The sequence below is a fragment of the Amblyraja radiata genome, chromosome 1 (genome assembly GCF_010909765.2).
Source record: "Amblyraja radiata isolate CabotCenter1 chromosome 1, sAmbRad1.1.pri, whole genome shotgun sequence".
NCBI classification, from domain to species: domain Eukaryota; kingdom Metazoa; phylum Chordata; class Chondrichthyes; order Rajiformes; family Rajidae; genus Amblyraja; species Amblyraja radiata.
The window spans coordinates 109,389,871-109,410,966 of NC_045956.1; the positions used below are offsets into that span (position 1 = coordinate 109,389,871).

At 45.0% G+C, this 21,096-nt stretch overlaps 1 long non-coding RNA gene across 2 annotated transcripts in view; it reads right to left on the bottom strand.

The window, feature by feature from the left end:
* Positions 1-21,096, bottom strand: part of LOC116977931 — a 39,810-nt gene that overhangs the window by 13,688 nt on the left and 5,026 nt on the right. For both annotated transcript variants that reach the window (XR_004413330.1, XR_004413331.1), the window contains one exon: positions 12,704-12,930. This is a non-coding gene — a long non-coding RNA (uncharacterized LOC116977931). The remainder of the gene's footprint in view (positions 1-12,703; positions 12,931-21,096) is intronic.

A 21,096-nucleotide genomic window follows, 5' to 3' on the forward strand; every position in this document is an offset into this window, starting at 1 on the left:
GTTCCGGACAGGTCTATCAGAGTTTTCAGATACAATGACTGAGTAATCCAACACATGTCCTTGATAAATTGGCAGCAGTTACTGGAACTTAATGGAGCAAGGGTGGGGCGTACACTGGTGCTCTTGGCCACCCCTGTGATGTTGAGGCAGGCTGTAATTGGGACCAAGAAACCAAAAACCAAGAAAACAACCCAGCTGCCTGAAACAGTTGTAAGCTACTTGAAAATGCTATTCTAGCCTCAAACCAAATATATTACACAGACGGAAAATCATTTGCAAATGGCCAGAACTAACGTTTCACACCCTTTGTCATGTTGCATCAGTCAAATTTGACCTTGCCCCTAACAAACACAAAATGTTTTAATAAATTCAGCAAGTTAAACACAGCAGCAGCAACAAAAGGAACAACTTGTAACAATGGAATGACTGTTGCAGGGACATTGGCTGAGCAGCAAAAGGCAAGATACTGTAAGTACATAGAAGGAAACAAGGAACTGCAGATGCTGGTTTACCAAGGAAAACACAAAATGTTCAAGTAACTCAGCGGGTCAGGCAGTATTCCGGGTGAACATGGATAGGTGATGCTTCGGAAGAATCAGGATCCCTATCCATGTTTTGTAACGATGCTACCTGACGCGCTTAGGTACATAGGTCAAAGAGATCGGTTTTAAGGTTTGTCTCAAAGGAAGAAACAGGTCTGATGGTTTAGAAAGAGAAGATGGAAACTTAGATGCTTGGGATGGGATATGGCAACCATTGGTGAAGTAATGAAGATCGAGGCTGAGGTGCAAGCATCTTAATCGCCACCAATTGCTTCCACCACATCCCCAGCAGCATGTTCCAGGCACCCACACTCTCTGTGTAAAAACTGCCATCGCTCATCTCCTTTAAGCTTTACCCTCTCACCTTAAACCCATGCCCTCTAGTCTCTGAAATATCTACTCAGAGAAAATAGTTCTTACCATCTACCTCATCAATTCTTCTCATAAATGTACATTCAGGTCTCCCCTCAACCTCCGCTATTTTAATGACTTCACCCATTGGATGCCACATTTCCCTCTGTCAACCTTCAAGAGAAAACAATCCAAGAGTGACTATTCGAAGACATCTGGAGTGCAGATAGCTCTGAAAATTAAGAGATTGGAGAAAATTATGATTGGAGAAAAGGGTCTGAAGAAGGGTTCCCACCTGAAACATCACCTACTTCTTTTCTCCATAAATACTGCCTGACCCACGGAGTTGCTCCAGCATTTTGTGTCTATCTTTGGAGAAATTTAAAATACTGGATTAGATAAAGAGCGGTGCCTGCCTAGAGGGAGCAGAAAAGAAGTTAAGGATTGTATAACCAAGGCATTGGTCCATCGAGAGCCAGCTGTCTGAATCAGTTGGAAAACATTTGAAAATACTATTCTGGTCTTAAACAATGCCAGCACGTGGGTCATGAGTGAATCAGACTCACCATAAGGAAATGGGTGCCTCCAAAGATCAACAGTAACTTTTCTAAATGTTATGTCCGATTTGCCTAGTGTTTCTAGGGCTTTCTGTCTCGATTCAGGTTGTCAACATCAACTGTAGTTTGATTCAAGGTCTTAAAGCACAAAGAATATTTATCATTTTTAGTCACGGCAATTTCCTATCCCGAGCCGGGCCTTCGCACAGGTTACTCACCTCATCCAGCCAGTGTCAGAACAGGGTACTGTCTCAATTCAAAAGAAACATAGGCCTTAGATTAATGCAGATTGGAGCCAGTGCACTTTCACCTTGTTTTGGTGCATGTTGAACATGGGCAAAAGGACTGTCTATCCTCTTCCCATCCTGCAGAAATCAAGGATTTTGTGGAGTTAAAGGTGCGAAAGATTTAAGCCTCCTAATTAGTGGTGTGTCTGAAGCTTATCTCTTCAAGTAAATTCTCATCTTGACCTCTAAAATATCAAAGTAGTTACATTTTTCAGTGCATGCAGCTCCAGGGAGAGCACTCCCTTTGCTCCAGTTATCTCAAACATCTGGTAATAATCTACACATAGCAAGAAGGAAACAAAAACATTCTCTTCCTGTTACTGTCATGCTCTTACAGTTTTTTTTTTTACTTTCTGCCTTGTAATATTCAGCCATATGGAAAAACTCAGCAGTTGTATTAGTGGCATATACCGATAGTAAGAAAATAGCAGGCAGTTTATAATGGAATATGCAAGTTTGCACAGTGAAACACAAAGAGGAAAAGATTACTGATGGAAAAATACAAAAACATGCATTTTATAAAGAATAAAAAATGTCTGGGAATGCATTCAAAACTAAGAGGCTCTCGGGTTGCATCTGATCTTGTTGCAAATTGATTGCTCTGGCTTTGTACGTGTGGAGTGTGGACTAAAATGTACGGCATCAGCCACCGAAGGGAATACTCTGTTTCAGATCCAAACTCACAAATGAGCTGCAAGCAGTCATAGCCTCGGGACATTATTTAACCACTACCATCTAAATACCTCAAATAGTTCTCAAAATGTATTCAAGGTGCTACATAAAAGTAAGCTCTGCTTTAAAATGTTATTGTGTGGATGGAGAGTATCACAAACTGGAATTGAAAATCCAAAAAGCTGCAGATGCTGCAAATCTGAAATACAAACAGAAAAGGCTGGGAACCTTCAGCAGCCAGGCAGCATCCGTGGAAAAGAGGTAGACAAAAATGCTGGAGAAACTCAGCGGGTGAGGCAGCATCAATGAAGCGAAGGAAATAGGCAATGTTTCGGGTCGAGACCCTTCTTCAGGCCGAAAAGAGTTCTTATTTTTAGGTTTTTTACAGGCCTGTCCCACTTTCATGGCCTAATTCACGACCTCTGCTGAGTTTGCCCTTGACTCATACCGCAGCATGGTCGTCACGAGGTCATAGGTAGGTCGTGATGCAAGTCATAGGTACTCGTGGCATCAAGTAGGTCGGGCCGTTTTTCTAGCCTGATGAAAAATGTCCACGAGTAAAAAAGATTGTGAATTAGGTCGTGAAAGTGGGACAGGCCCTTTGGTCATGTGTCAAAGGGTCACAGTTTAATGATAAGGGGGAAATCTTTTAGGACCGAGATGAGAAAAACATTTTTCACACAGAGAGTGGTGAATCTCTGGAATTCTCTGCCACAGAAGGTAGTTGAGGCCAGTTCATTGGCTATATTTAAGAGAGAGTTAGATGTGGCCCTTGTGGCTAAAGGGATCAGGGGGTATGGAGAGAAGGCAGGTACAGGATACTGAGTTGGATGATCAGCCATGATCATATTGAATGGCGGTGCAGGCTCGAAGGGCCGAATGGCCTACTCCTGCACCTATTTTCTATGTCAAGAGGGTCAAGAATGTTTGATTGTCATATCTACCGGCAATAGGAAATTCTGACTTGCGGAAGCATAACAGGCCCGAACATGCAAAAACATAGATAAATATATAATAATCAATAATATATTGATTACCACAATACAAGAAAACCATAATTATGGTTAGTCCATAGAAGTTCATAGTGGCCGAGGTTGGTGTTGCGTAGTGTTTTAAGAGTCTACTTCTTGCGTATGGCGTGCACAGCCTAAAGTTGTAAGACAACTTGTTCTGTTTGATCTTCTGTTTGTGTTCGCCAGGTTGATTGCATTCGTCAAAACAGGGTGGGCCACATGAAGGTTGCAATCTCCGACCCATTTTAAGAGTCTGATGGTTGCTAGGAAGAAGCTATTCTTGAACCTGGTGATCACGGGTTTCAGGCTCCTGAAGGTAGTATTGAAATGAGAGTGCGGCAGGGCTGGTATGAATCTTTAATGATATTAGCTATGATTTGAGGCAGTCCCTCGTTAGATGGTGGGGAGATGGCATTCCCTCATTAGATGGTCCTATGATGTACTGGACAATGTCTACAACTTTCTGCAAGCTCCTTCATTCCTGGGTATTAGAGTTACTGAACCAGGCCATGATGCACCCAGTCAGTATGCTCTCTGCCTGTATGAATTCAATAGACTATTGACATTGACATTGACGTACCGAATCTCCTCAATCTTTCAATGAAGTAGCGGTATTAAAGAACTGTGATTGTGATTGCATCAATGTGCTGAGGCCAGGATAGATCTTCAGAGATATTCACGCCCAGGAACTTGAAGCTGTTGACTCTCTCCTCCACCATCCCTACGATAAAGATAAGCTCATAGATACCTAGCTTTCTCATCCTGGGAAACAGTTTTTCAGACCTTCATTTGGAAATGATGCGGAAATCAAAGGGGAAAATTTAAATTCTGCCTTTGGACAGACTCAAGGAGGTGGCCCTAGAAATCGTGGATGCATTGGTGATCATTTTCCAATGTTCTCTCGACTGGATCAGTTCCTGTGGACTGGAGGGTAGCCAATGTAACTCCACTTTTTAAGAAAGAAGGGAGAGAGAAAACAGGGAATTATAGACCAGTTAACCTTACTTCGGTAGTGAGGAAGATTCTTGAGTCGATTATTAAAGATGTTATAGCAGCACATTTGGAAAGCAGTGATAGGATCGGTCAAAGTCAGCATGGATTTATGAAGGCGGAATTATGCTTGACTAATCTTCTGGAATTTGTTGAGGATGTAACAAGTAGAATGGATAAAGGAGAGCCAGTGGATGTGGTGTATCTGGACTTTCAAAAAGCTTGTGACAAGGTCGCACACAAGAGATTAGTATGCAAAATTAGAGCACATGGTTTTGGGAGTAGGGTATTGACATGGATAGAGAACTGGTTGGCAGACAGGAAGCAAAGAGTAGGAATTAACGGGTCCTTTTCAGAATGGCAGGCAGTGACTAGTGGGGTGCTGCAAGGATCAGTGCTGCGACCCCAGTTATTTACAATATACATTAACGATTTAGACAATGGAATTAAATGTGATATCTCCGTTTGCGGATGTCACAAAGCTGGGTGGCAGTGTGAGCTGCGAGGAGGATGCTATGGGGCTGCAGGGTGACTTGGATAGGTTGGGTGAGTGGTCAGATGCATGGCAGATGCAGTTTAATGTGGATAAATGTGAGGATATCCCCTTTGGTGGCAAGAACAGGAAGGCAGATTATTATCTGGATGGTGTCAGATTAGGAAAAGGGGAGGTGCAACGAGACCTGGGTGTGCTTGTAAATCACATTGAAAGTAAGCATGCAGGCGCAGCAGGCAGCGAAGATAGCTAATGACATGTTGGCCTTTATTGCGAGAGGATTTGACTTTAGGAGCAAGGAGGTCCTACTGCAGTGGTACAGGGCCCTGGTGAGACTGCACCTGGAGTATTATGTGCAATTTTGGTCTCCTAATTTGAAGAATATATTCTTGCTATTCAGGCAGTGCAGCGTGGTTTCACCAGGTTAATTCCCGTGATGGCGGGACTGACATATGATGAAAGAATGGGTTTACTGCGCTTGTATTCACTGGAATTTAGAAGGATGAGAGAGGATCTTATGGAAACATATAACATTCTTAAAAGGATTGGACAGGCTAGATGCAGGAAAAATGTTCCAGATGTAGGGGGAGTCCAGAACCAGGGGTCACAGTTTAAGAATAAGGGGTAGGCCATTTAGGACTGAGATGAGAAAAAAAGTTTTCACCCAGAGAGTTGTGAATCTGTGGAATTCTCTGCCACAGAAGGCAGTGGAGGCCAATTCACTGGATGTTTTCAAGAGAGAGTTAGATTTAGCTCTTAGGGCTAAGGGAATCAAGGGATATGGGGAAAAAGCAGGAACATGGTACTGATTTTAGATGATCAGCCATGATCATATTGAATGGCGGTGTTCACCCAAAGGGCCGAATGGCCTACTCCTGCACCTGTTTTGCTATGTTTCTATGACTCATTTTAACTATAATGCATTGAGGATTGAACAAAGGAGAAAGAATAGTTACACTAGGTTTAAATTTGTTCCAAGTTTAATGACCAACTGTAATACATGAAAACATCAGAAGCTCCGTTACACTGAACTCCAACTGAGTTGTTTTCAAACAATGGGTGAAATCATTGTACTGGAAAGGTGTATTTCCCTTCATTTGAGGAAACGTCAGTCCTTTGTAATAAGGGTTTCCTATTGCCACATTGAGATGGGGAAAATATATACATGTCACAGCATCAAAGCAAATTTGACCACGAGTTATGTATTAATGTGTCAGGAGGAACAGCAGATGCTGGGTTAAACTGAAGACAGACACAAAATGTTGCCGTAACTCAGCGGGTCAAGCAGCATCTCTGGAGAAAAGGAATAGGTGACGTTTCACGTCAAGACCTTTATTCAAGGTAGATTTTAATAATCTTTACAAAAAAAAACTTCTAAAGCTTCCTCAATCAAATAATCAAGATGTCAATCCAAGCTAGTCCCAGTAGCCTGTGTTTTGCCCATCTCCATCTGAATCTTTGCATCTGTCCATGTATCCATGTATCTATCAAATGTTGTTTAAATGTTGTAATTGTGCCCTTCTCTACAATTTCCACTGGTAGCTTGTACCATATACCCACCACATTCAATGTGTAAAAGTTGCTATCCTGCCCCTGATAAATCTTTCCGGTTTCACCTTAAATCTACGTCCTACAGTTTTAGACTCCTCCAGCCTGTGGGAGTTCCTGTACCCTCCTGTTCTCTGTATGTTCTATGTACCCTAATCAAGCTGACATCGCTGCTGAAACGATTCTCACTGAGAACAAGCAGTTTTTTAATTAACTTTACCAGCACGATCACACACAGTTAGTGCTGTTGCCTCACAGCTCCATAAATCCAACCGAGGAGTGATTTACACAGAACAAATAACCTACCAGCATGTCTTTGGAAGGAAGAAGGAAGTCAGCACCCGAGGGAAACCTACCTTATCACAGAGAGAATGCGCAAACTCCAAGAGAAAAACACCCTGAGATCAGGTTTGATTCTGGATCCCTGGAACTGTGAGGCAAGTGATTAAACCAATTAACGTAAATGCAAATTAAATACATTACTTTAAAATATATTTGGATACAGTATGATGCAGTTGAGACAGATGGAGTAAGCATAGCTAACATTCTCACAGCGCTCCCTCTCTGAAGGCCTCTTTATGTCACATCTAGATATGTTCATAAATTATTGCAGAATTAGACCATTCGACCCATCAAGTCCACTACGCCATTCAATCATGGCTGATCTATCTTTCCCTCACTCCCGCATTCTCCTGCCTTCTCTCTATAACCCCTTACACCCATACTAATCAAATATATTGGAGACTAATTGGCAGTGTATTGCTGATACAATTTTTCAACAAGTCCAGTGTTATTTTGCCAACTGAATATCAGGATGATAGTAGGTCAACTAAATACAAGAAAATGAGAAAAGTGGAGCAAGATTAAGCCACGGCCCCATTCAATCATGGCTGATCAATGCTGTCTTCAACTCTTCTTCTGTGCCGCAGCCCCATAACCCTCAATCTTTCAAATATTTATCATTCTGCACCTTAAAAATATCTGATTATCTGGATTCCTACAGGGTAGAGAATTGCAGGAATTCTACACTCTGACATAAGATATGTCTACGCACCAGTTTTAAATGACCAGCCCCTTATGCTGCAGATATGTCACCTAGCTTGTTATTCTCCCACTAATGGAAACATCTCAACAGAACAACATTACCCCTTATTCTTCTCAACTCCAAACATTACAAGCCAAAATTGTTGATCCTCCCTTGCAAGGACAAACTACTCATCCCAGGAATTAGTTGTAATGGTGCTGAATCAGAATGCACGACATCCAATCCCTAGTTTTGATGGCCTTAAAATGTCAATGGATAGGACATTGTTTAAGAAAGTATTTTACATGGGTCTTGTCAGTTTCCAAAGAAACTCTCCTAAGTACCCTCCTCCAGTGAACCAGCAGTTGTGTTCTTAAGGACTATGTATTTGTTTGATTAAAACAGGGACGTAACATGTTTTATATTAGAAGACTGGTTGACTTTTGAACTAATTAGCCGCTCTCCCTATTCCATAATGTTTGCGAGATGTTTGCATTGCTGCAATTGACATTCCCTCCTGTGAATGCTTAAAAATATTTTGAGACAATTTGTACGGTTGGATTTCCATAAGCTAGATCTTCCATAGCCTGGGAATTCCTGGAGTATACAATGTTAATCTTGTGAATTTCAAGGTGCCTTTGATAGTGTGACAAACTTAAATGTATTGTATTGACATTATTCCATTTTAATTATTGTTGCATGTTTTTATTTATTATCTTAGGAACTAATTTGCTCAGATATTCACTTTGTTGATCATGCTAAATGGACTGTATGGCAGTTGTGTTACTTCAAAGGAGCTAGAGTAGAACACACGGCTGCTTTATCACAGCATTTATTGTTACCACCCGGAGTGAGCTTCAAGGCGATTATTTATCAGTCAGATGTGGAGAGAAAACAAAACTTTTTTGTACCAAAATCAGATTGAAACTTCTGCAAATGAGCAATTGTGCCAGAATTAATGGCGTGGAGTTTACTGAAAAATGCTGGCAGATTCAGAAAGAACTGTAACTGAAGCAACATAGCAATTAGCAAGTTTGCATCTGAAAATGCTGGAAGAACTCAGCACGCCGAGCAGCATCTATGGAAAGTGAAACTGGTTAATATTTTGAGTGAGGGAGCCTTCCTTAGAACTTAATGCTAGTTTGAATCAATGAATTGTAAATTGTCAAAATGGCAAGGGGCATCAGATTTGCCACAGATGCAAGTCATAGTCAGAAAATCATAGAGGCATTGTACAAACAGGCCCTTCGGCCCAACTTGCCCACACTGGCCAACATGTCCTAACCACACTAGTCCCACCATCCTGCTTTTGGCCCATTTCCCCCAAAACCTGTACTATCCATGTACCTGTCTAACTGTTTATTAAATGTTAGGATTATTTCAGCCTCAACTACCTCCTCTGGCAGCTTGTTCCAAACACCCACCACCCTTTGTGTGAAAAAGTTACCCCTCAGATTCCTATTAAATCTTTTCCCCTTCACCTTAATCCTATGTCCTCTCATCCTTGATTCACCTACTCTGGGCAAGAGACTCTGTGCATCCACCCAATCTATTCCTCTCATAATTTTATACACCTCTATAAGATCACCCCTCATCCTCCTGCGCTCCAAGGAATAGTCTATCAGCCTACTCAACCTCACCCTATAGCTCAGACCCTCTAGTCCTGGCAACATTCTCGTAAATCTTCTCTATGCCCTTTCCAGCTTCACAATATCTTTCCTATAACATGGTGTCCATAACATAACACAATATTCTAAATGCGGCCTCACAAACATCTTATACAACTGTAACATAACCTCCCAACTTCTATACTCAATACTCTGAATGATGAAGGCTAATGTGCCGACAGCCTTTTTGACCACCTTATCTACCAGCGACTCGACCTTCGGAAAATCATTCACCTGCACTCCTAGATCCCTCTGCTCCACAACACTCCCCAGAGGCCTACCATTCACGGTGTAGGTCCTGCCCTTGTTAGACTTTCCCAAATCCAACATCTCACATTTCTCTGTATCAAATTCCATCAACTGTTCCTCAGCCCATCTGGCCAATTAATCCAGATCCTGCTGCAATGGTCTCCAAATCTGAGGAAGGACATTATTGCCATAGAGGGAGTGCAGAGAAGGTTCACCAGACTGATTCCTGGGATGTCAGGACTGTCTTATGAAGAAAGACTGGATAGACTTGGTTTATACTCTATAGAATTTAGGAGATTGAGAGGGGATCTTATAGAAACTTACAAGATTCTTAAGGGGTTGGACAGGCTAGATGCAGGAAGATTGCTCCCGATGTTGGGGAAGTCCAGGACAAGGGGTCACAGCTTAAGGATAAGGGGGAAATCCTTTAAAACCGAGATGAGAAGAACTTTTTTCACACAGAGAGTGGTGAATCTCTGGAACTCCCTGCCACAGAGGGTAGTCGAGGCCAGTTCATTGGCTATATTTAAGAGGGAGTTAGATGTGGCCCTTGTGGCTAAGGGGATCAGAGGGTATGGAGAGAAGGCAGGTACGGGATACTGAGTTGGATGATCAGCCATGATCATATTGAATGGCGGTGCAGGCTCGAAGGGCCGAATGGCCTACTCCTGCACCTAATTTCTATGTTTCTATGTTTCACAACCATCTTCTAACTATCTGCAAAACACCCACTTTTGTATCATCAGCAAACTTGTTAATCTTGCCCTGTATGTTCTCATCCAAATCATTGATATAGATGACAAACGGTAACTGTCCCAGCATCAAACCCTGAGGCACAACACTCGTCACAGGCCTCCAGTCCGAGAAGCAACCTTCCATCACCACCCACTGCTTCCTTCCATGGAGCTAATTTTCTATTCACTCGTCTATCTTTCCTTGGATCCCATGCGATGTAACCTTCCAGAGCAGCCTACCATGCGGAAGTGGAAAAGGACTGGACCGGGGTGGGGTAACGAATGTCATGTGAGTACAAGCTGTCCCTGGGGTATGCAAGGGTTTCATTCCTGAAAATCGATTCTTCCACTGATCAGATCAGACTTTATGAACCAAACTGATGATCTGCTCCAGGTAATTGAAGCTGTAGTTGCTAAAGGGATAGAAAGCAAAGGAAATCCGGACAATTATCTGATATTTTTTGAGTGATAGGGATAAAGCTCACCCAGCCAACTTCTTGTTATTTGTATTTAGGAAATCTAATATAAGTATGCAGTTTTGGTAACTGACCCTTGACAATGAGTTATAATTGGACCAGAGGAAAAAATCCATAGTAAAGTGAGAGACTTCGAAAATTCACCCAAGGCATGTTTAGTTTATTACTGTCATATGTACTGAGGAACAGTGAAAAGTTTGTTTGTTGTGTGCTATCCAGTCAGCGGAAAGGCCATACACGATTGGAATCAAGCCATCCAAGCCAGTGTACAGATACAGGATAAAGGGAATAACGTTTAGTGCAAGATAAACTCTAATAAAGTCCAATTAAAGACAATCTGAAGATCTCCAATGAGATAAAAGAGAGGTCAGTACTGCTTTCTAGTTGGTGATAGGATGGTTCAGTTGCATGATAATAGCTGGGAGGAACCTGTCACGGAATCTGGAGGTGTGCGTTTTCACACTTCTGTACATCTTGCCTGATGGGAGAGAAGAGGGAGTGACCAAGTGACTTGTCCTAGATTATACTGGTGACCTTGCTGAGGCAGTGCAAAGTGCAGATGGAGACAATGAAAGGGAGGTTGGTGTGATGGTCTGGACTGTATCCAAAATTCCCTGCAATTTCTTTCACTCTTGGATGGAGTTCCCGAACCATGCTGTGATATATCCTGATAAAATGCTATCTGTGTCGCATCCGTTGACATCGGTGAGAGTTGCTGGTGACATGCCGAAATTCCTAAGCCTTCTAGGGAAGGTTAGTTGTCTGCGTGCTTGCTTAGCCATTGTTTTGATATGCTGGTCCAGGACAAGTTGCTGGTTATATTGACTCCTAGGAACTTGAAGCTATCAACCACCTCTACCTCGGCGCTGTCATTGTATACCAGGGTGTGTGTATCACTTCGCTTCCTGAAGTCGAACACAATCTCCTTTATCTTGCTGACATTGAGAGAATGGTTGAAAGTAGATAAAAATGCTGGAGAAACTCAGCGGGTGAGGCAGCATCTATGGAGCGAAGGAATAGGTGACGTTTCGAGTCGAGACCCTTCTTCAGAGGAAGGTTAGTACCTTGGCGCCAGGTTACAAGGTTCTCAAATCTCCTTCCTGTACTCAGTCTTGTCATTATTTGATATCGGGCCCACTGCGGTGGTGTCGTCTGCGAATTTATAAATTGAACTGGATATGTATGTCATCTGTACTCCTTATACACCCATGAACAGTCATGGGTGTATAAGGAGTACAGAAAGGGGCTGAGAACACATCATTATGGACCACCAGTGTTGAGAATTATTGTAATATGTGAAGTTGTGAATGCCACAACAGATGACCATCGCATTCTGATTTTGAATATCATCATCATATCGGGTCTTAACCATCTCTGCACTAGGCAGAACATTCTGATCTTCTTCAGTCTCTCCACATATCCGAGGACATGGATGCTTTTCCTAAAATATGGTGTGAGGCTTCATTAGTAATTTATAAATTCTTAAGCTACTTTCAATTTATTTTGAAATAGTAGGAAAATAAAATACTTGTATTTATAGTGTTCTGAATTAGTTTCCTCTAGCATTTAGTTCAGAGCTTTTTCGTCATTTTTTTGATAGAAAAGGCAAACGGGAGTGGAACATAAACGGTGATTGGACAAAATGGCCCATTTCTGCCGTTTATCTTCAGCAATCCCATGAGTCTGTGCAAACTTTAAAAGTATATACAGACTAGAATTATAAAACAATTAATGTAAATTTTTACTGGGTTCACAACATCCCATAATGCCATCATAAAAGGTGGTGTGATCCTTCATTTTATTGCCATTGAAACTGAAATTGGTAATCTTATATTAATGCATGTTTCGATTATTTATACACCAGAGAGCAGTACAGCATAAGAACAGACCCTTCGGCCCACAATGTCTATACCAAATATGATGCCAAGACCATTTCTTCCCGACCTGTGCATAATCCTTATCCCTCCGTTCCCTGCATATCCATATGCTTATCCAAAAGTCTCTAAAATGTCACTCTCGTATATGTCTGCCCTATCTATCTATTATGGAAAGGAAACAGATTGATGTACTTTCATGATTACATAATTTAAATTAACCTACCTTTTGGTGCATTCACATTGTTCGATAGCCAAATAATTAGAATTGCATCATTTGCATGTCATGTCAAAAAGTAATCATGGTGGCTTGGGTCAGCTGCTATCAGGGAAGAAGGGTCTGGAAATTTAATACTGCAATCAGACCAGTATATGCATGGCTTTGCTCTCATGGAACATTTTTAGAGCATCATTTTTTTACAGAGGACCATCTGAAACTTGAGCTGAAGTGACCTAGGAGGCAAGATGTGCACACTGCAGAATGTCAGTCAAAGGGAAATGGTAACCATGTGAACACCAGCTACCCTTAATGACTTCCGCTTTGCGAGCCCCCACTCCCTCATCTTTACTACGGATGTTCAGTCATTCTACACCTCTGCCCCCATCAAGAAGGCCTTGAAGCCCTCCATTTCTTCCTCTACCACAGAACCAGCCAATTTCCTTCTACTAACACTCTCCTCTGCCTTGCTGAGCAGGTCCTCACCCTTAACAAATTCTCCTTTGACTGCTCCCCCTTCCTCCAAATCAAAGGTGTAGCTATGGGCACTCGCATGAGCCCCAGCTGTGCCTCCTCTTTGTAGGGTACTTTGAACAACCCCTGTTCCAGGCGTACACTGGCCGTATCCCTAAACTCTATCTCTAGAATTACATTTGTTACATTGACGACTGCATCAGTGCTACCTCCTGCACCCATGCAGAACTCATGGACTTTATTAACCACCACCAATTTCCATCTTGCATTCAAATTCACTAGGACCATCTCCGACACCTCCCTTCCTTGATCTGACCGTCTCCATTGCAGGGTATAGACTATCAACTAATGTCTATTACAAACCCACTGACTTCACAACTATCTCGACTACACATCTTCCCACCCTGCTTCCTGCAAAGATTCTATACCCTACTCCCACGATGAGGTGTTCCGTACCAGGACATCCAAGATGTCCTCATTCTCTAGGGAAAAGGGGTTCCCCTCTTCTTTCAAAGATGAGGCCCCCACATAAGTCTCGTTAATACCCTGCAGCTTTGCCCTTGCTCCCCTTCCCCCTACTCGCAACAGAGAGTCCCCCTAGTCCTTACCTTTCACCCCTTCAGCCGTTACATACAGCACATCATCCTCCGAAATTTCCACCACCTCCAATGGGATCCCACCACTAGTCACATCTTTCCATCTACACCCCTTTCCGCCTTCCACAGAGACCAATCCCTCCGCAACTCTGGTTAACAACCCTTCACACTCAAAGCATTCCCTCCCCATGCACCTCATGTCCCTATACCTCTCCCTTCGACTCTGCCCAGGGACCTGACCAGGGCCGGATTTACTTATAAGCTAGACAAGCTCAAGCTTAGGGCCTCGAGATATAGGGGGGCCTCGGCCTGCTCCACCAAGGTGTATAAAACTTTTGACATAGTGGCATTGTTACAAACCCTACCAACAGTGGCGCTGTGCTTGCGATTCCAGATGCTTTGGTGGTGTGGGGGTGGGATTAAAATGCAGGTGAGGTTAAATGCAGGTGGAGAGGACCTCCTACTCTTTGCCTGCTGACCCTGGCCACTCCACCGCCCTCCAGCAGCCGTCGCCTTACCTGCAGCCTGGACTCAGCACCGGATCAGAAGTTTCCACGTTGCAGACTCCAACTCCCCTGAGTTTGACTGCGCTGGGTCCTAGTGCTAGTCCCCCCAACCCTGGTAACATCAGTGGCTGTTCCACTGGGTCTTCCCAAATCCCCTCAAACCATGCGACCCCAGCTCTTCCACACCGACACTATAGTCTTCATACCCCCCCTACCCCCTGACCACCCACCACCTCACCACCAGACATCGCCTCGGCCTCAGTCCACTTACCTGCCTTCCTCCGGCCCCAACCCCCATCCCTGCCGTGTGTTCACCATCCCCCCTGACCTCCCCCCCTCTCAGATACCGAATGATCTGTCCTCAGCAGAGGTCTCACCTTCGTCCCCCTCCCTCCCCACCTCAATGAGTTCCGCACCCGCCACAATTTGGAGCTCGTCTTCCATCGCCTCCGCCTCACACCGTTCTTCCATGCCAAGGAGTCCTCGCCCCCATTGATGATCCATTTTCCCGTCTCCAACGGACCCCCTCCTCTTGGACCCCCCTCATGGCCATTGGTACAATGAAATTTGGGGGTCACCATCTGACGTCGGAACAGGAAAACATTCTCAGTGGCTTGGACTTCCAAATCGGCCACTTCTTACCGGAGATCGCGGCTCCTGAAGTCCACAGGCTGAGCTGGGCGATGATGCACATTGGCGCCCTCGGCAAAGGGTTCCCAGGACTCGGCGAAATTAAAATCAGCGCGGCCCGAGGCTGGGAGCTCCGCAAACCACAGCTCCATGATGTTGAAGCAGCGGGCCCAAAACTCCAGAGCTTCAAACGGCGATCCAGGTAAGGCATCTCCCACTCGGCAATGAATCCAATATGTATTTTAAAACCAACTGTTTAATGACAACATACAGTAGGAGCTAAAAGTTTCACACTGTCACTGTCGGGTAGTCATGGTCCTCAGATGGAGTCACAGATGGAGCAGCAGGACACCAGACGCCTGTGGCAGGGGCTACGGACTGTAAGCAACTACCGGAGCTGCCCCACCTCAACCAGCTAGGGAGGTGCTGGCACCTCCCTAGCTGATAACCTGAACTCTTTCTATGCTCGTTTCGAGACGGGCAACATCACCCCTGGTCTGCCGACTAACGACAACACCGCCAGCGTGCTGGCTAATGAAGCTGAAGGGAGGTCCATCGCTGGGGATGTGCACACATTCTCGTTGTCCGAGCATGACGTGAGGTGGGCTCTGACACGTGTGAACACAAGGAAAGCTGTAGGCCCAGATGGCATCTCGGGGAGTACTTAAGTCTTGTGCTACGCAGCTAGCTCTGGTGCTCACTGCAATATTCAACCTCTCCCTGGCCAAGTCAGCGGTCCCTGCCTGCTTCAAAAGATCCATCATTGTACCTGTACCAAAGAATGCCTCCCCAGCCTGTCTGAATGACTACCGTCCGGTGGCCCTCACCTCGGTAGTCATGAAATGCTTTGAGAGGCTGATCAAGAACCGGAGGAGGCGCTGTCCTGAACGGCTGCCTGTCCTGCAGCTGTCCGTTTTTTCCCCTTCTTTTTTATTATTTTTAGTTCGTTAAGTGTACAGTCAGGGGGTCTAAATCTTTTATGTGTGGGGGGTGGTGGGGGGGAAGGGCGAAACTGCTTTTCTAAGTCCCTACCTGGTCGGAGGGGTTGCCTTCCTCCGAGCAGCGTCTTCGACCTGTCCTCGCGGCCTACCAGCGGGTCCTGGAGCGACGTTTCCCTGAGGGGACCTGGCCAGAACATCGGCGTTGGCGGCGGCGCAGAACGTCGGCGGCGGCGGCGCAGAACATCGGCTTTGGCGGCAGTGCAGCGCTGGAGCGCTATTGCGGAGCGGGCGATGCCTTTCCTGGGTCGCCGCGCTGGGACTCCAGTATGCTTGGTACCGCCGAGGAAAACATCGTGGAGCCGCGGTTCTGCGGAGCGGCCAGCTGCGACGTTGAACTTACATCTCGCCGAGATCACCAGTGTGCGGAGCTCCGTCTGGCGTGGTCTGTTGGCTTGGAAGCCGCAGGCTCCGGTGGGAAGGCGGCCGTTCCTGGCACCCCAAGCCGCTGGGGGTTCTCCCGACGCCGGAGTACCATCACCCGGCGAGAACATTGGGCGCCGTGGCGGCGACTGTGGAGGCCTCAATAGGCCCGACTATGGGTGGACAAGATGATGGGGACTGGACTTTGTGCCTTCCCCCACAGTGGGAATCACTGTGGGGGGATGTTTTGGTGTTGAATTTCTTTATGAATACTGTGTTGTATTTTTATTAGTATGCTGCAAGGACATCAGAATTTCCCCTGAATAAGGGGATTAATAAAGTAATCAATCAATCAATCAAGAAACACATCTGCGCCTTCCTCCCTTACAACATGGACCCGCTACAATTCGCATACCGTCCAAACAGATCCACGGACGATGCGGTCTCCCAGGTTCTGCACATCACTCTCTCTCATCTTGACAGCCAGAAGGGGGGCTATGTGAGGATGCTGTTCATAGATATCAGTTCAGCCTTCAACACGATAGTCCGCACCAGACTTGCTGAGAAGCTGCTGGAATTGGAGCTCAACACCCCCCTGTGTGCCTGGGTCCTGGACTTTCTCACCGTCAGCCCCCAGGTAGTCAAGATGGGGGGAAATACATCAAAGTCCCTCACCCTGAGCACAGGATGCCCCCAGGGTTGCGTCCTCAGCCCCCTATTGTACTCCCTGTACACACATGACTGTGTGGCTAGGTTCAGCTCCAACTCAATAATCAAGTTTGCTGATGACACTGTGGTGGTGGGCCTGATCTCAGATAACGATGAGAAGGCCTACCGGGAGGAGGTGGCTGATCTGGCACTCTGGTGTCAAGACAACAGCCTCCTCTTGAATATCAAAAAAACTAAGGAGCTGATCGTGGAATTTTGGAGAGCACATCATCTGAGGACGTACACACCATTGAGGATAAATGGGGATACTGTGGATAGGGTGAGCTGCTTTAAATACCTGGGAGTCCACATCTCTGAGGATCTGACATGGACATCACACGCTGCCGCACTCGTGAGTAAGGCAAGGCAGCGCCTTTACCACCTCAGGCAATTGAGGAAATTCAGAGTGTCTCCGAGGATCCTCCAGTGCTTCTACGCAGCAGCTGTGGAAAGCATCTTGTCCGGCAACACCACAATTTGGTTTGGGAACTGCTCTGCCCAGGACAAGAAGGGTCTGCAGAGAGTAGTGCGTTCGGCCGAATGCACTATGGGAACTACACTCGCCCCTCTACAGGAACTATTAGATTAGATTAGATTAGATTAGATCCTTTATTTGTTATTCAGACCTTTCGGTCTGAACGAAATGTCGTTGCCTGCAGCCATACATATAATAATAAACAACAAAACACACAATAAACACAAATTAACATCCACCACAGTGAGTTCACCAGGCACCACCTCACTGTGATGGAGGCAAAAGTCTTAAGGTTACTGTCTCTTCCCTCCTCATTCTCCCTCTGTGCTGAGGCGATATGTTGTTACCCCACCGGGCGATGGTAGTCAGTCCCGCGGCTCAACCGAGCTCCGCGAACGGGCCGGTTCAAGCTCCGCGGCTCGGGGTGGTCGAAGCTGCCGCCCTCCAGTCCAGCGGACGCAGCTGTTGCTGCGGGAGCTACGGAAAACAGGCACCAGCCTGTGACCCGCGAGCTCCCGACGATGTCGTCCACTGGCCCGCGGCCGAGCCCCGGATTCAGGTCGCCGCCGCCAGAACGCCGCCTCAGCTAACGGAGCACCGTCTCAGCCCCGCGCCGGGCCGCCTCAGCCACCGGAGCACCGCCTCAGCCCCGCGCCGGGCCGCCCTCACCCAAAGGGAGAGACAGAAAACCATGTTTCAGCCCCCCCACACATAACACAACCTAATAACCAAAAAATCACCTATACATCAGAAGGTGCAAATCCAGGGCCAACAAGATCATAGGGGACCCCTTCCAGCAACGGACTGTTCCAGCTGCTACGGTCAGGCAATCGCCTCCGCTGCCATGCTGTGAAAACGGAGAGGATGAGAAGAAGCTTCTTCCCACAGGCCATAGGACTGTAAACTCCTATCTCACCAGGGACTAACTTACTGTTGTGTGGTGTCTTTTTAAAATTGCTGTTTTTTTCGCTTTTTTCCTCCCACAAATATGTACTATGTGAATATGTGATTCAGTTCCATACTGTTTTATAGTTTTTTTTTTTTTTGCACAATCCGCAAGCATTGCTACTTTTCATTTCACTGCACATCTCGTATGTGTATGTGACGAATAAACTTGACTTGACTTGACTAGCCGTGGGGGTTGGGGATTGGGAGGGGGGGGGGGGGGCTCACAAGTGAAGTAGCTTTGGGCCTCTCTTCATCTAAATCCGGCCCTGACCCCGACAGTCCTTTCAGGTTAGACAGTGGTTCACTTGCGCCTCCTCCAACCTCTACTATATCCTTTGTTCAAGATGTGGACTCTTATACGTCGGGGACACCAAACGTAGACTGGGCGATCGTTTCGCTGAACACCTTCAATTAGTCTGCATAGACCTACCTGATCTCCCGGTTACCAAACTCTTTAATTCCCCTTCCCATTCCCACACTGACCTTTCTGTCCTAGGCCTCCTACATTGCCAGAGTGAGGCTAAATGCAAATTGGAGGAACAGCATCTCATATTTTGCTTGGGCAGTTTACAACCCAGTAGTATGAATATTGATTTCTCTAACTCCAAGAAACCTCTGCATTCTCTCACCATCTCTCCCCCACCTAAGTCACACCAGCTTCTCGTTCTCACCTAGCAAACAAATGGCTTGTTCCCTTTATCTTTGTTGCTTTATTTTGCCTATCTTTCATTAATTTGTTCTATAATTCTCTCTACATCTCCGTTTATATCTCTCATTTCCCTTACCCCTGACTGTAATCAGAAGAACGGACTTGACCCAAAACGTCACACATTCGTTCTCTCTGGAGATGTTATCAATCCCGCTGAGTTACTCCAGCATTTTGAGTAAACAGTTTAAACTAGTATCCTTCCTACACAAATAAATAATGGTAATTTTCTGCTTTTGCATGTTGGAAGTCAGAATGGTATCGGACAACACATACAGTGCCCTCCATGCTGTTTGGGACAAAGACCCATCATTTATTTATTTGCCTCTGTACTCCACAAGTTGAAATTTGTAATAGGAAAGATCACATATGGTTAAAGTGCACATTGCCAGATTTTAATAAAGGCCATTTTTATACATTTTGGTTTCACCATGTAGAAATTACAGCAGCATTGTCCCCCAATTTCAGGGCACCATAATGTTTGGGACACAACAATGCCATGTAAATGAAAGTAGTCAAATTTAGTATTTTGTTGCATATCCTTTGCAAGCTATGAAAACAGAGAGGATGAGAGAGTTTCTTCCCACAGGCCATTAGGATTGTAAACTCTTATCTCAACAGGGACTCATTTACTGTACCAATTTACTGTTGTGTTGTGTCTTTTTTAAATTGCTGTTTTTTTGGGGGGTTTTCTAATAATGCAAATACTGATTCTGTTCTATTCTGTTCTGTAGTTTTTTGCACAATCCGCAGGCATTGCCACTTTCATTTCACTGCACATCTTGTATGTGTAAGTGACAAATTAACTTGACTTGACTTGATAATGACTGCTTGAAGTCTGCGAGTCATGGACATCACCAGTTGCTGAGTGTCTTCTCTGGTGATGCTTTGCCAGGCCTGTATTGCAGCCACCTTTAGCTTATGCTTGATTTGGGGGCTAGTCCCCTTCAGTTTTCTCTTCAGAATATAAAAGGCATTCTCAATTGGGTTCAAATCGGGTGCCTGACTTGGCCCCTTAGCCATTTTTTAGCTTTGAAAAACTCCTTTGTTGTTTTAGCAGTATGTTTGGGATCATTGTCTTGCTGTAGAATGAACCACTGGCCAATGAGTTTTGAGGCATTTGTTTGAACTTGATAGGATTAGGTTGAACAGATAGGATGTGTCTATACACTTCAGAATTCATTATGCTACTGCCATCAGCAGTTGTATCATCAATGAAGATAAGTGAACCAGTACCTTCAGCAGCCATACATGCCCAGACCATAACACCCCCACCATCGTGTTTCACAGATGAGGTGGTATGCTTTGGATCTTGGGCAGTTCCTTCTCTCCTCCATACTTTGCTCTTGCCATCACTCTGACATAAGTTATTCTTCATCTCATCTATCCACAAGACCTTTTTCCAGAAAAATGGTTGCTCTTTTAAGTACTTCTTGGCCAACTGTAACCTGGCCATCCTATTTTTGCAGCTATCCAGTGGTTTGTATCTTGCAGTGTAGCCTCTGTATTTCTGTTCATGAGGTCTTCAGCAGACAGTGGTCATTATCAAATCCATACCTGACTCCTGAAGAGTGTTTCTGATCTGTCGGACAGGTGTTAGGGAATTTTTCTTTATTATAGAGAGAATTCTTCTGTCATCACCTGTGAAGGTCTTCCAGTTCCTTTGTGATTAGTAAGCTCACCAGCGCTCTTTTTCTTCTTAATGCTGTTCCAAACAGTTGCTTTTGGCAAGCCTAAGGTTTGGGTGATGTCTCTGACAGTTTTATTCTTGTTTCTCATTCTCATAATGGCTTCTTTGACTTTCATTGGCACAACTTCGGTCCTCATGTTGATAAACAGCAATAAAAGTTTCCAAATGTGATGGAAAGACTGGAGGAAAGACTAGGTGCTGAGAGCTCTCTTATACCTGCATTAAGGAGCGAATTAAACACACCTGAGCAACTACAAACACCTGTGAAGCCATGTGTTCCAAACATTATTGTGCCCTGAAATGGGGAG